Source organism: Triticum aestivum, chromosome 7D, assembly GCF_018294505.1.
Source record: "Triticum aestivum cultivar Chinese Spring chromosome 7D, IWGSC CS RefSeq v2.1, whole genome shotgun sequence".
In the NCBI taxonomy this organism is placed as follows: Eukaryota; Viridiplantae; Streptophyta; class Magnoliopsida; order Poales; family Poaceae; genus Triticum; species Triticum aestivum.
In genome coordinates, this window is record NC_057814.1 from 198,294,723 (window position 1) to 198,308,035 (window position 13,313).

Below are 13,313 nucleotides of genomic sequence, written 5' to 3' on the forward strand. Positions count from 1 at the left end.
TGGCTCGACGCAACGCTGGAAGACTCCAGTGACGCTGCGCTTCACGAGCTCCCTGTTGATTATTGTGTATGCTGCGGCTCGTCGTTGCACTAGTCTTGCTGCGATCTCATCAGCCGGCAGCTCTCTGCTGACTAGGAACTTGAGGATGGGCTGGGCCCATGAGGGAGCTGTGACTTCTTCTGCTGTTAATGTGGCCACCATGACTCGGGTGGGTGGGTTGGGTGTTGCATTGGAGTCGACCACCGCTTCTTGTGTCGTTGCAGTCCCCGGGCCGACTGCTGCAGTCCCCGGGCCGGGTTCTGAAGTCCCTGGGCCGGGTGCGACTACGTCAGTCCCCGGGGCAGTCGTCGAAGTCCCCGTGCCGCCTGCGGGATTTCTTGAGCCGGATCCGGCTGTTTCTGGCGCAGGCGGTACGAAGATGGAATCCGACTCTGGAGACGGCTTGATGGACGGCTTGAGGAGGCGCTGGAGGGAGACGCCAGTCGGTATGGCTTGTCGGGTGGAGCCGATCCGTGCTAGGGCATCTGCTTGGTCGTTGTCGGCCCTTGGCACGTGAAGGAACTCGCACCCTTCGAAGTATCCGCTCATCTGCTGGACGAGGAAACGGTAGCTCGCCATGTTCGCGTCCTTGGCGTCCCAGTCGCCAGATGATTGCTGGACCACCAAGTCTGAGTCGCCGTAGCACAGGATCCGGCGTATGCCGAGTTCTTTGGCTAGCCGGAGCCCATGTACGAGCGCCTCGTACTCGGCCACGTTGTTGGAGGCGGCGAAGTGGATCTGCAGCGTGTACTTGAGCTTGTCGCCTTTGGGAGAGGTGAGGACGATGCCGGCTCCCAAGCCGGTGCGCATCTTGGACCCGTCAAAGTGCATCCGCCAATGGGTAGAGTCGGGAGCCGGCGGTAAGTACTGGGTCTCGGCCCAGTCGACGAGGAAGTCGGCCAATGCTTGCGACTTGATGGCGGTGCGGGGTTGATAGAAAATCGTGTAGGGCGCCAAGGCAATGGCCCATTTGGCCACCCGGCCGGATGCATCCCGGCTGCCTATGATCTCGGCGAGCGGGGCAGTGCACACGACCGTGATGGGGTGCTCTTGGAAGTAGGGCTTCAATTTCTTGGCAGCGAAGTACACCCCATAGCACATCTTCTGGTAGTGCGGGTAGTTTTGCTTTGAGCTGGACAGTACTTCGCTGAGATAGTAGACCGGCCTCTGGACCAGCTGGGCTCGGCCTTCCTCCGGGCGCTGGACCACAACAACAGTGCTGACGACTCGGCTTGTCGCGGCGATGTAGAGGAGCATGGGCTCCTTCTCAGTCGGCGCAGCCAGGACAGGCGGAGTGGTCAACATTTTCTTCAACTCATGGAAGGCTTGGTCGGCTTGATCATTCCACTCAAAGTGAGTGGACTTCTTCATGAGTCGGTACAGGGGGAGAGCCTTCTCTCCTAGTCGGCTGATAAAACGGTTCAGGGAGGCTAAGCAGCCAGTGAACTTCTGCACATCTCGCAGCTTGGTGGGAATCTCCATCCTCTCGATGGCCTTGATCTTGACAGGGTTGCACTCAATGCCGCGTTCGGAGACCAGGAAGCCTAGCAGCTGGCCGGCTGGCACTCCGAACACGCACTTCTCGGGGTTGAGCTTGATCTGGAATCGGCGCAAGTTGGCAAATGTTTCCTTCAGGTCTTCCAGCAAGGTACCGCGCTTCTCTGTCTTCACCACAATGTCGTCTACGTAGACGTGGGCATTTCTGCCGAGTTGTTTCAAGAGACATTTCTGCATGCAACGCTGAAAAGTGGCACCGGCGTTTCTCAAGCCGAATGTCATTGTCAGGTAGCAGAAAGCTCCAAAGGGTGTGATGAAGGCAGTCTTCAGGCGGTCAGCCGGGTCCAACTTGATCTGATGATACCCTGAGTATGCATCCAAAAAACTTAACAGCTCGCATCCGGCTGTGGAGTCTATCACTTGGTCAATCCGTGGCAAAGCAAACGGATCCTTTGGGCAGGCCTTGTTCAAACTTGTGTAGTCTATACACATGCGCCACTTGTTATTCTTCTTCAAAACCAGAACTGGATTGGCAAGCCATTCTGGAAAGAACACTTCCATGATGAAGCCGGCTGCAAGGAGCCGGGCTATCTCTTCTCCCACGATTCTTCGCTTCTCTTCTGATAGTCGGCGGAGGGGTTGCTTGACCGGCTTCGCATCAGCTCGGACATGTAATTTGTGCTCGGCGAAATCCTTCGGGACACCCGGCATGTCCTTTGGGGACCATGCAAAGATGTCTCGATTCTCACGGAGGAAGTCGACGAGCTCGCCTTCCTATTTACTGTCCAAGTTCGCCCCAATCACGGCGAACCTCTCCGGGTGCTCCGGGTCTAGAGGTATCTTCTTCGTCTCTTTGGCAGGCTGGAAGGAGCCCTGCGCATCACAGTCCTTGGGGTTGGGGGACAAGGCCGGCTGCTTGCCGGCCATGGCCACAACCCGTTCCAACATCTTCTTCTCTTCTGCCACCACGAGGGACTCGGCCAGCCGGCTGCTGGCCATGGCACACTCGATGGACTTCTTGTAGTCGCCGGCTACCGTGATGATCCCCTTCGAGCTCGGCATCTTCATCTTCAGGTAGGCATAGTGGGGCACAGCCATGAACTTGGCCAAAGCAGGTCGGCCAAGCAGTGCATGATAGGGGCTCTCCAAATCCACCACCTCGAACCATATTGCTTCCCGGCGAAAGTGATCTTTGTCTCCGAAGAGAACATCCATCTTGATCTTGCCGATTGGAGAGCAAGATAGGCCGGGTACGATACCATGGAAGACGGTGCGGCTCGGCATGAGCTGCTTCGCTTTGATGTTCAGCTTGTCCATGGTATCGCGGTACAGTATGTTGATACTGCTTCCGCCGTCTATCAGGACGCGGGAAAATCTGGCAGCTCGCCTCTCCGTCGCAAGGGTGACGTCCAAGACCATAGCATAGGAGCCAGGCGAAGGCATCACCTCTGGGTGGTCGGCCTGGCTCCAGCTGATGGGCTTTTCCGACCAGTGCATGAACTCGGCGGTGCTAGAGGCGACTGCGTTTACTTCTTGGTGCTGCCGGCGTCGGCTGCGCTTGTCGTCGACTTGACTTGTGAAGACGACGTAGGCGTCGTGCGCTTCGGGGAACTCGTCTTGGATGGCGCCGACTGCCGGCCGGGCCGCCGGCTGCTGGGGAGCTGGAGGCGGCGGGCCGGGAGGCGGAGGCGGCACCATCCCTTCGCCCTTGGTGATGCGGGTGAGCCAGTGGCATTTCCGTGTTGTATGGTTGGACGGCTTCGCGCCGCTGTGGAACTTGCAGGGAGCATCGAGTGCTTGTTCGTAGGAGAAAGACGGCTGCCAGGCGGCCGGCCACCCTTCTTCTTGGGAGCGGGCCGCTCTTCGGGCTGCTCGTCTTCAATGGTGGCCACCTGCCGACTGGAGGAAGTCGGCATGGGGCCCTTGCGCTTGTGGTCGTTCTGGTAGGGGCGCCGGTTAGGGTCGCCAGCCGGCGTCTTGGGAGCCGGAGCAACTACTTTCCCCGAGGCGTCCACTCGGAGCTCGGTCTTCATGGAGGAGTCGGCAGTGGCGTACTTGTCGGCGATGATCAGCAACTCGTCGAGGGTAGCCGGCTCGTCGCAGAGGAGTCGGTGCTTGAGGAGGGTGCCCTCTCGGCACCCGGCAGTGAAGTACTCGATGGCCTGGACCTCGTGCACTCCCTCGCAGGAGTTGCGGAGCTCGGCCCATCGCGTGAGGTAGTCGCGGGTCGACTCGTTGGGCCCCTGGACGCAGAGGGAGAGCTGGCGAGGCTTGGGAGGCCGCTTGTAGGTGCTGGTGAAGTTGCGGACGAAAACTTCGGTGAAGTCCAGCCAACTGTTGATGCTGTAGGGCTTGAGGCTGTTGAGCCATGTGCGCGCCGTGCCTTGCAGCATCAAGGGGACGTACTTCACGGCGACGCGCCGATTGCCGTTGGCGATGCTGACGGCTGTGGAGTAGTCGATGAGCCAATCTTCCGGCTTCACCGAGCCGTTGTACTTGGGCGTGTCTCTGGGGAGCGAGAACCCTTTGGGGAAGGGCTCGTCGCGGATGCGGGGGCCAAAGCATGGCGGGCCGACATCGTCTTCTTCTTCTAGCGCCAAGGATCGAGCAAGGCGGTCGATCCTGTGGCGGGCGTCGTTTTCGCCGACTCCTTCTCGGCGGCCGAGTCGGTCGCCAAGAGTCGGATGGGTGACAGGCGGTGGAGTGAGGCGTCTTTCTCTTCGAGGCGGGGGAGGAGGCAGGTTTCCCTGGTGCTCTACAGCTCGAGGGCGGCCATCCGCGTCGCGCTCGATGGTAATGCGAGTCCGGCTGCGGCTGGCAGCCGGCTCCTTGTCTTTCTTCTGGCGCGCGCCGCTCGCAGTCGGCGAGCGGGACGTCGCGGCGTGCTCCCGGCGCGGGGGATGGCTATCAGCTCGGGCGCCGGCTTCGTGCCGTTCTGCAGCCGCGTCGATCAGCTGCTGGATCCGTCTTGTCATGTAGGGGAGCTCATCGGCTCCCAGCCCATTGAGCTCCTCTGCAGCCGCCTGAGCGGCTCGCAGATTCTCGAGCGGGGTGGCGTAGACGGGGCGATCTGCGCCCAGCATGCTGGCAACGGCTGCGCCGCGCTTCTGGACGAAGCCGGCTCGGCTCGGGCCGCTAGGCGGCGGCGTCCCGAAGGCGGCGCGGTCGACTTCGCGCTGGTGGGCCTCGGTGAGGCGTCTCATCGAGGCTATCTTCTTGCCCTCCGCGATGAGGGCAAGGCGGCGTGCCTCCAGGGTCTCGGCGTCGGCGTCGGCCGGGATGGGGACGGAGAGGTCGTGCATCGCCGCTTGCTGAGCGTCGCGGGCGTTCTCGCCCGAGTTGGAGACGTGGCTGATGACCAGCACTTCGGTGACAGCGCTGCTGCCGCTGTCAGCTCGAGGGAGGGGGTCGTCGAAGACCACCACGTCGGAGGGGTAGGCGTCGAGCGACGCGGTGTCGGAGTCGATGAGCATCGGGTCGGTGGAGCCGACCGACTCCATGTCCGCAGCGGGCTCGCTGGAGACGTGAAGTTGGTCGAGGAGGCTGACGAGGCGGCTCTCGGGGTAGTCGGTGCCTGCGTCGGACGCAGGCTCGTCGGAGATGCGAGTCTCGCCGAGCAGATCGGCGAGGCGGCTCGCTGCGCAGGCGTCGTCGACGCCTTGCAGCGCGTCGAGGCAAACGCCATCGGGCGCAGCAGGCTGGCTGCGCTCGCGGGGGAGGAAGAGGGTTCCCGTCCAGAACAGGTCTCCGGACGACGGTGCACCTGGCCCCACGGTGGGCGCCAAATGTCGGGTGGTTGGTGCGACATATGCCAAGGGATGGCTTATCATTGTGGGAGCCAATAAAACGTCGCCGGTGCCCGGAAACGGGATGAGGCGAAGACATGCACGCCGGCGAATCTTACCCAGGTTCGGGGCTCTCCGAGGAGATAACACCCCTAGTCCTGCTCTGCGGGGTCTCCGCATGATCACTAGATCGATAAAGGGTAGCTACAATCGCTCCTAGAGCTGTTGAGATCAAGGGAGAAGAAGAACAAGGCTAGCTCTTGCTTCTCTCTATCTATGGTGTGTGTGCTATGCGTGGGTGCATAACCTAGAAGCCAACCCTTTGCATGGGTGCTCCGGGGGGTTTATATAGGCCTACCCCCGGGGGTACAATGGTAATCCGACTGGGAACTGGTCCCAGCCGTCAGTGTCTACGCTCGCCGGCTTCTCCGCCGGCTGCTGGGTCCCGCCGGCTGCCGGCTACTTGGTCGACAGGCCGGTCCCACCGCCTAGGGTCTTGTCGGCGGCTTCTTACTGTAGCCGCACCTCTGATGATGAGGGCTTTGTCGAGGTGAGCGTGGCTACAGTGGTCCGCCTCGGGGGCTATCACTGTAGCCTCACCTCGTCTTGTCTCCTTAATGGGGCTCCTGCTTCGAGGAAGGGAGTAGCCGGCTTCTGGAGGCCGGCTATACTCTTGGCCGACTACGAAAAGCCGGGCCGCCTTCACGCCTCTCTCTGGCTAAAGGGGCCCGCAGTCCTTGGGCCGTACAGGAGTGGGTCGTGGATGACGTCGAGGCTAGCGTGGCTACAGTGCCGAGCCGCACGGGAGACGTCCCTCCCGTACGGCCTCCTGTAGCCATGCCCGCCTCGGGCTTCGGGGGTCATGGGCCGCACTGTGGCCACACCCCGTCACGTCGCCGTTATGGAGGGGTGGTTGTGATCTTGGCCGGCTCCTAGGAGTCGGCGTCCTTCCTGGTCGGCTTCTTGGAGTCGGCCACCCCGTAGTCGTCCTGGGGAGGAGTCGGTGAGGCTGGGTCGCCTTCCGGGAGTCGGCTTTAGTGGTAGCCGGCCAGGGAAGGCGGCCCAAATGCTTGAAGTGCTTGAAGGCCCAAAGGCCTGATAAATTTTCCGAAGAGCCAGGGGTAGTCGGTATGGCTACCCGTAGCCATTTACTCCGACAAACGCACTGTTTCAAACGGAAAACCGCACTGCAGCAGGCAGTGAAGTGAACTTTATGATTTCTTTTTGTCGGACATAAACTTTCTCGCAAAAGTTTTTGTTGTCTTTTTTCAACTTTTTTTTGAACGAGAGTGGACCGCAACACTCCCGAAAATGAACCGCAACACTATCAAAAGTGAACCTCATGAGTTTTTGTTGTATTTTTTTCATACTTATTATTTTTTACGCGCGTTGACCAAGCGAGTGGACCTTTCATCGGGCAGAAGAACGCACTGGTTCAACCGGAAAACCGCACTGCAGCAGGCAGTCAAGTGAACTTCATAATTTTTTTTGTCGGACATAAACTTTCTCGTAAAAGTTTTTGTTGTCTTTTTTCAACTTTTTTTTGAACGAGAGTGGACCGCAACACTCCCGAAAATGAACCGGACCACTATCAAAAGTGAACCTCATGAGTTTTTGTTGTATTTTTTTCATACTTATTAACTTTTTACGCGCGTTGACCAAGCGAGTGGACCTTTCATCGGACAGAAGAACGCACTGCTTCAAACGGAAAACCGCACTGCAGCATGCAATCAAGTGAACTTCATGATTTCTTTTTGTCGGACATAAACTTTCTCGCAAAAGTTTTTGTTGTCTTTTTTCCAACTTTGTTTATGAACGAGAGTGGACCGCAGAGATGAGACAAGTGAACCACGACAAATATCGTAGTGGACCGCATTATTTTTAAGTTGTTTTGCTATTTTTTCCGCACTTCCACATGTGCGCAAGTGAACAGCTTCACTCCCAAAAGCGAACCACATCCGAGGACCAAACAGACTGCAGACGTTGATGTAGCCAACTGATAATTGAAACACGGAACAATTTTTGCACTTCATACATAGGGATAATGGAACATATTCCTTTTACACAAACTGAGTGCACTTCAAAAAAATCTCCAAAAAATGCAAAACATGGATGGAGTGGACTGCGTCGCCCAACTTTATCATAAAAAAAATGTACTCCACGCCCATGCCCCAAGGAGAAACACCGCCGCACTGCACCACCTCAAAATACAAACAAAAGTCAAGTGGTGGACTGCACGCCCGTGCTGCCTGAACCACGAGACACTCGCCGACGAGCTGCATATCTTCGACGAAGAAGAATTCACTGACGCCCATACTACAAGGTGGCGTGGAGTCGAGGAGTACTCGAGGAGGGCACACACCCACTCCACTGCACGCTGGAGTCGCGGTGCACTGCATCACCATGGTCGTGCTGCTTGAGTGGCGGAGTATCAGCCGAGCAAACTGCAAACAACATTTACACTAAACCGCATATGAAAATCACAAAAGGTCGTCGCTGAAGCAGTGCACTCAGCAGGTGCGTGTAGCCATCATCGACTCCCCACGCAGTACACTTCTGCACTGTGAGTCGAACATCAACGGGATTCGTCAGTAGCAACTGCTTCTTCACCTGAATGGGTTGACAAAAGCTACTCCCATGGGCGCTGGAGTCGATGATGGACCATTGTGGACGGCCGCGCACTGCAGCGGCGCGAGGTGGGCACTGCACGCGATGCAGAGGAGGACAGAAAAGGGTTGACCCGGAGGAAGCTGGGCGCCGGATCTCATCCGCGCTGAGAAGGGAGAGGATGTGGAGGAAAGTGGAGGAGAGAGATTGAGCTCCGCTGCCGCTAAAAGTCGTGGGAAAGAAGGGCCAGGCGAGATCTCACCGTCATGGGGTGGGGAGGGACCGCCCTGGGATCTGCAGTGGAAGGCAGCCACCACCGCATCGACCTGGCCTCCCTCCACTTGATTCCCGCCGGGGCGGTGTCGAACCGGGGTTAGGGGAGGTTTGGCCGGCGCCGCCGGCCGGGCTGATCTCCAGGAGGAGCACGACCCCGCATCGCCGCACCATGGACGGCCGCCGCAACAACACGGCAATGGAACCGCAACACTATCTACATGTTGCTGGGGACCAGCCAAACTGCACGGCAATGGCCACTGTGAAAGGGATGTGGAGAGGGAGTCCTGCACTGCACTGCAGTGTGGACCACATCGAGGCGGCTGGGAGCTTCTCAGGAGCACTACCCAAACTGCACGTCAGTGCCATCGGCGGGACGCCGGACAACAAAAAAGCAGTGAAAAATCACGAATAAAAAATGAAAATCGGGGAGCCGTGGGTGAAGAGCTTGATCCCCATGGGAAAGTGCTCGCCGGAGCTCTGTTGGGCTGGCCACGCAAGGCAGGTGATGGTCGTCGTTGAGCCGCGACCAACACCCACACCCAACACGCTGCATCACCAGCCCGAACCCCGGTACTGCCTCCTACCGCCGCCGACCACAAATCCTCTGCATCCCCTCCCTAACCTCCCTCCCCCGCCGTGGGGCACAGCACCAGCAGGAGACAAACGCCAGCCGCCATGGACGCCATCGTCGACCACCCAGATCGGGGAATCATGGCGGCGCTGTCCTCCCGAAATCGCGGTACATCAGGGGAGGTGGTGATGAATCGAGGGAGTGGAGGAAGGGGAGAAAGGCCCAGGGCGGCGTGGGGGGACTGGGGATGGCCGCGATCCGGCGGTCGAGTTACCCAGGGTGGCGCGGGGAGCCGGGGGATGGCCGAGATCCGGCATTGTGTGGTAGCAAGGGCGACGGTGAGACGGGGGTAGGCACCGGCGACAGGATCAGAGGGGCCGCCCACCGGAGGAAGGTGGGGGTGGCCCCTAGCGACCCGTCGGGAGGTAGGAGGTGGAGAGGCTTGGCCGAGGAGGAAGGAGGTGGGAGGAGGCCGCGGAGGAGGAGAAAGGTGGGAGGAGGGGTATTTTACGGTGGGGTGGGTTGACTTTGTTTTTTTTCGTGTGTGTGGGTTGGGTGGCTCGATGCGGGAAGAAGTGTTAGCAGAATAAGAAACTGTTATGAGGATAAGACTCTTAAGGGCGTTATCCCACATACCACCCGGTGGTAGTTACCCCACATGTCTCGTATATTATCTTATGGTACTATATATAGTACTTTATCATTCTAAATATGTTTATATACTATATATAAGATAATTCAAAGTGGGTAACATGAAAAAATTGCAAGTTGACCCATGGGTTTTATTATATTTGTGAAATACGTATATATTTGGGAGCATACTGAAAATACGATGCATACTACCTAAAAAGGACTATATATACTATCTAAACATTCTTATATACTACATACTACGCGTACATACTCTCCGATTTGGTAAATACTACATAAAACATACAAATCGACATCAGTATGGGACACCTAAGTGCCCAGGCTCCTTGCCTTTCCACCGTTTGATTGCATTTAGATGCGTATTATTGTGATAGGTATAGAAGGTAACGGGTCAACCCATTATTAATTGCCAATTCTGAAACAGTTCAGTATGGAAACAATTATGATGTATATCATAAATAAATGTGATTAAGCACGCAATGCATGGTAGCATATCTTTAGAAGGAAAAATACTACACATTAGATATATTACGAATTAGGTATATATGAATTCATCTGTTTAGTATGTACCCGTTAAATGTTTATATGTATATACATAGAATATTTTGTACGTACACATTAGATTTTTGTCTATGTATATACCCAGAATATTCAGTGCGTATAAATTAGATCAGGTATGTACGGATTCATTTATTTATTACACACCCATTAGATATTTTTTAGTACATATATACCCAGAATAGTTAATATATTAGATACATATGAATTAACTTACTTAGTACGTATTGATTAGATTTTTGTGTATGTATATACCCTAGAGTACTCAATATATTTTTCTTGTATGTGCATACTCATCGTATTTACATACCTTGGCATTAAATTTATGAGTATATACATCAATACAATAAATACATAGGATCATGTGTGGGTATATGTAACAAACATTCCTTAAACTAAAAGTAATCGCCAGTGGGTATCGGCATGCATCATATATTCCTACAAGTAAAAAATTTAATTAGGATCACATTTTATATTATTTGGTCACCTTAATTTGTATAGAAATATTAGCGGGTTAAAAAGTCCGACCCGGTCTTAATTTTTTTAAATACTACCTTGAAAAGTAAAACTTTAGAAAAATGCATAAAAACATCCTTATTATACATACAAACCTTTGGGACCTTTTGTATTATTTATCATATCTGATACCTTAAGAAATAGGATTGTATATACCTACCATTTTTGCTTCAAAAAGAAATCATACTACGAAACCAGTAGTGTATTATCTTTTTTGGAAAGCAATTATTGACCATTGATGCTTGTAGTGCATGCAAACAAAATTTGGAAAGCCATGCACTATAAATATGACTTGCTATATTCGGACTTAGGTGCCCAGGCACCTAGGTGCCCCACACATTTTACCTATATATAGGAAAAAGCCGAGCCAGTCCTCAGCCCATTCGCATATGGTTCCAGCCCATGAGAGGTTCCACACCGCGCACAGTTCCTAGCCCACGAGAAATGCCTCACTTTTTTCCCGTCAATCCTTGTTGGCCGCATATACTCCTCCTGTGTGGGCAAACAGCATCATAGCAGTCACGAATCCCCACCACTACTCTCTCCTCTCCTGATGGAGACGACGCCCCTCTTCTCTCTGTGTGGTCTTTGTTCCCGTCGAGGCCTCACTTGGAGAAGCTGCTCCAATCGGCTGGATGTGGAGAGGGAACTGAAGTACGCGAGCGCCTCGACCTCGAGGTCGACAGCCCGCGACAACATGTGTTGGCATTCGTCCTTGATCCGCCATCACGACCTGGACGGCGTTGGAAGCCCCGGCCGATGAGCTACAGCGTGGCTGGCGCCACCCACACTGCTTGGCCTCCGCCTCCACATCGCCATCGAACATCATCTCCTGTTCCTCCCCACCTCCATCCCGCGTGGACGCGGACGCTGTTCACCACATCACCATCCTCTCCGGTGAGTTCAGCGGGATATGAGCACCGCCACTTCTCTTTCCTTGGCCGAATCTGAGTGCTGTCATCGCCATTGATGCTGCGGAATCTAAGTGTTGACTCCTTTATGCAGGTCGGAGATGCGGCTGGACTATGATCCTTCGGTGGTGGACGACTGCAGTTGTGATTGCCTTCTTTACTTCCTCTTCTTATGTATCAGTTGCGATGTTCTTCCCTTTTTGTCTTGTAAGCAGAGTTGTTGGCTTGTTGCTGCATGTTTCTGAAGGAGATCCTTTTCCTTCTGTTGTTGTTGTGCGTCCACCCATGTTGTGGATCATTCCAGGTTTGTTCTTTCCCTTCGCTATCTTCGTTTGCAGTTGGATTTCTTCCTTGCTCCTTTTATCTGATTTTTTTGCGAGGTCCTTTTATCTGAACTTTGTGATGGTTTTTCTTCCAGGCGATTCCTTTTGAACTAGATCCAGGGGGAGACCCCCTACCATTTTTCATTTCATAAAAACAATAGCGTGCCTCGCTCGGGTGAGCAACAACACTTTAGAACGCAGCTTCGGTGCCTTAAGGACATGCATCTACCACTGTTTACTGATCTGCACAGCCGAAAGGACATGCATCGTTGTCCAGGATTTGTTGTTGCAGCAGAACAGAATGAACTTGGAGACAGCTGACCCTTTGCTGCAGTGGTGCACAGGTAAACCTCCTCGGCCCCCATCTATTTCTCTAAATCAATGGGCACTTGTTAAATTGTGTGGTGTATGTGTATGAGCAGGACTTTGTGTTCAACGTTGTTAATGCTTTGCACTTGTATTAGCAGCACTTTTTTTCTAACTGGTTTGTTACTTTTGTCTGACATGGATGATTAGCAGTACTACCCCGGAAAGGATTCGAGGATGCCACATAGTACAAAAGTAATGAATTAAGAGCTGAATCTGACGAGGAAGATTCAATATCAGAAGAAAAGTAGTGTGAAGCGGAAGACAAGACTGAAAAATAAAGCAGGCTTTGACTGATGCAAGCCAAATTCAACCATGACCTGTTTTACTCAATTCCTTCTGCTGGCAGAAAGCCCAGGATGGGAGTTCTATTGAGTTTCTTTTTCTTGAGCTTGTTGTTTAGGCCAACTCCAAAACGCAACCCAAAACGAATGTCCGCTTTGTCCGTTTGGGGTAGGAAAACGGGCACGGCCGTCCATTTGTCGGTCATGCACCCATCGGTTCGCCCAACGGGCACGGCTCACCTCAAAACGTCCGTGTGTTTTGGACTTGTATTTGTGCAAAAAAAAAAAACGCCAAATAGACTTGCAAATAGTACGAACTCATAAATATAAACATTAAAAGGCCAGAGGCTGCAGTACCCAAGTTCACCATAGTTCATAATTAAACTAAAACTTCAAAAAAGACATACAAAACATGATAAAAATGGCCGCCGTCGTCGCTAGTGAGGCCACCGTCGTCTCCAGAAGCCGCCCTTCTACTCGTCGTCGTTAGTGAGGTCGACGTACGGAGGTGGCTGCCAAAGGTGGGTTGGCGGCCCCTGCCAGACCGGAGGTGCCAACGGCGCCTGCACCACCTCCTCCCGTGGCTCCTGCTCCAGCGACCGCGTGGTGTGGCTGACCATGTGCAGACTCCCACCGAGTCGGCCATTTCCGCCGTGGTGCAGGACCAGCTCCACCGCTGGCCCACGAGGCGAGGGTTCCACGCGCCGATGGGCCACCTCCTGCACCTCCTCCTTGATGGCGACGTCCAACTCCGGGATGGCCACGTCGCCGGCCGCCGAGAGGGCCATGGCGGTTTCCAGGCCGTCCCATTGCCGCTCGTCGTGCGTGTTCATGGAGTCCTCCACGACACGCCGCATAAGCCTGGCGTCCTCCTCGTCGGTCATGGGTGGCGGCGGTGGAGGGGACGGAGATGGCGACGGCGAGATGCC

General features: G+C 54.7%; 1 long non-coding RNA gene across 1 annotated transcript; it reads left to right on the plus strand.

Moving 5' to 3' along the window:
* Positions 1 to 11,007: 11,007 nt before the first annotated feature.
* Positions 11,008 to 12,546, plus strand: LOC123170304 (uncharacterized). The gene is made up of 4 exons (XR_006485138.1): positions 11,008 to 11,397; positions 11,506 to 11,715; positions 11,830 to 12,078; positions 12,254 to 12,546. It is a non-coding gene; the product is annotated as an uncharacterized lncRNA (long non-coding RNA).
* Positions 12,547 to 13,313: the final 767 nt, after the last annotated feature.